At 39.2% G+C, this 2,480-nt stretch overlaps 1 long non-coding RNA gene across 1 annotated transcript; it reads right to left on the bottom strand.

Moving 5' to 3' along the window:
• Positions 1–285: 285 nt before the first annotated feature.
• On the bottom strand, positions 286–2,266 carry LOC136471476 (uncharacterized). The gene is made up of 3 exons (XR_010762046.1): positions 2,132–2,266; positions 1,370–1,496; positions 286–341 (listed from the first exon to the last, which is right to left on the bottom strand). It is a non-coding gene; the product is annotated as an uncharacterized lncRNA (long non-coding RNA).
• Positions 2,267–2,480: the final 214 nt, after the last annotated feature.

The raw sequence follows: 2,480 nt of genomic DNA, 5'->3' as shown, positions 1-2,480 counted from the left end.
CTATACCCAACTCGCAGTATCCTCTAAGCCTGCTAGAAAAGGTCTCCCAAGCAACTAGAGCCAGAGCCATATAGCCCTCACAGCTGTACTATAAGTCCCGGATGATCACTTACAAATGAGACCGTGTGGAGAGAGAATTTAACCCTCCTGTTGTTGCTAACAAGTCATCTTTTATGTTTGTAGCATATTCATTAATCAAGTTTCAAGATCATGGTCACAGAAAGAAAACCCAAACTATACTTGCCTTAAACACCGATCCTTCGGTAAGCTTTAATCTTCAACGTTTTCTTCTTCTTCTTGATCTCCAACTTCTTATAGATCACCAACGCAAAACTCACCGACTGGACAAGACCGAAAAGCACCACACAAGCATCCGAACAAGCATGCATAGCAAACATACTAGATTAGATCAATACACCAATCAATGAAAAAGATTCAAAATCTAATCTACGCATTGCTACGATCACACACACGCGAAAGATACACTAATCGGAGCTACGGTAAAACAGAAACATCTATCGAAGGATTTACGTTGGAAAGAAAACTATATGCTTTATCTATTTTAATGATCATAAAACATGTATAAGATATCTCAGGGGAATATCTAAAATTGAGTTAAGTCGTTTTATACTTGAGTTATTAGATTTAGAAAACTAAGATAAATTAATCATATCTTAATTATAAATATCTTGATATCATTTATGCAAATTAAATTGAAATATAATAACAAATGAGAGTATATATATTCAAAGTATATATGTCACATTTAAACTTGGCAAATTACAATTTAAAGACATACATGTTTATGTCACTAATTAATCATATTTTATTAATCAACATATCTCATATTATATAAAGTATTTAAACTTTACTTTAGAAATATAGAACATGTGAGAGCAACTAATAGAACAATTATATTATGTCTCATAATTGATCTAAGCAAGTCATAATTAAAAAGGCATTAATGTTGGCATACGTCATATTTTATAATTATAAAAGATTATATATATACTTTTAGTCATTTAAACATCTATAAATTAAAAACATAAATCGTGTGAGGGCATCTATTCATACTTAACACATATGCAACATTCAACTAATTATAATCTAAGACTATACTGAAGTTACTGATTAAGCAAATTAACAGGTTATGTATAATCACCGGGATATAAAACATATATTGTTTCTAGTTATAAAACTAATTATAAGCATGTTAACCAATTTAATATTTAGCTATATATGAAAAATCATGTGACATGAAAACCATTAGCGCTACTGCGTAGAGCGCTTCGACATACAAGCAAACATATACAAATAAATAAAAGCAGTACACCAAACATGATAAACAACTTATGAAAAGGTTACTTACATGTAGGTCTTGTTTCTACGATCGCGTGAGCGCAAAAACCGCTGAAAACGGAGATCGGACGGAAAAGATACGGACTCCGGACGATTTAAACAAGGGAGGGCATTCTAGGTATTTCACTTGAAAAGAGCTGAAATAAATAAAATATTTAGTATTGGCGGGATTAAACAATGATGGGAATACATATTGGAAAGATGAAACTGAAAGAATTGAATTCGGATATCATACGGATGAATAATAGATGAAAAGGACGGAAGTTAAATAAATCAGGGACCTGTCTGCGATTTAAGAAAACTTTATTCGCGGATATGCCCTTCTTCTACCTCTGGATCAAAAGCGCTACAGTAGAATTACGAGGCACTGTTCATACGGAAACAGAGGGGCGCACGCATGGAGGGAAACAGGAGCGGCCAAGGGGGAAACTGGGCGGCTGGCCATGGAGGAGCCATGGGGGAAGCTTGGCGGTCGGCTGGGGCTCTGCTGGCTGGCCAGCGGCGCAGCGACGAGCCGCGGCTGCGGTAGGCCAAGCGGCCCAGCAAGCAGCAAAGTTGCACAGGGGCTCGTGCAGGGGCACAGGGATGGCCGGCGGGGCTAGGCAGCGGCGCGGTAGCACTAGCCCATGGCCTGGGGCTGGCCGCGAGGGCAAGAGATGGCCGACAATGGTGATGCTCGCCGGAGAAGGAAAAGAAAGGATGGGGAACGGTTCAAACGGTAACGGATTCGTGAAACAAAACACGAGACGGTGTAGAGGAGATCGATACGAACCTTGTGATTGTCTCGGAATTCGCAGGGGACACCGGAGTTGGCCAGAAAAGCTCGCCGAACCTTCGCCGGAAACCTAGCTGTGGGGAACTTCGGCGTCCGATCTGCGGGGCTACGTTTGGCGGCTCGAAAAACGGGCTGTACTTCTGGAATCCTCGCATCGAGGGCTACGCCGGCATATATATACACGTAGGGTTTGGATATTTTGGAAATCCGAGATATTTTACTAAATATTGATTTTCGGAATTAAAATAATTATAGAAAATCGGGAATTAATATTTAGGCTCCGAAAAATATCTCTGAGCTCCGAAAAAATACTAGAAAAATTCCTGGGAATAGATGGAAGAATAAG

The sequence above is a fragment of the Miscanthus floridulus genome, chromosome 8 (assembly GCF_019320115.1).
Source record: "Miscanthus floridulus cultivar M001 chromosome 8, ASM1932011v1, whole genome shotgun sequence".
Lineage (NCBI taxonomy): Eukaryota > Viridiplantae > Streptophyta > Magnoliopsida > Poales > Poaceae > Miscanthus > Miscanthus floridulus.
The sequence above is the reverse complement of the archived record's forward strand: the minus strand, read 5'-3'. Positions and strand labels throughout refer to the sequence as shown.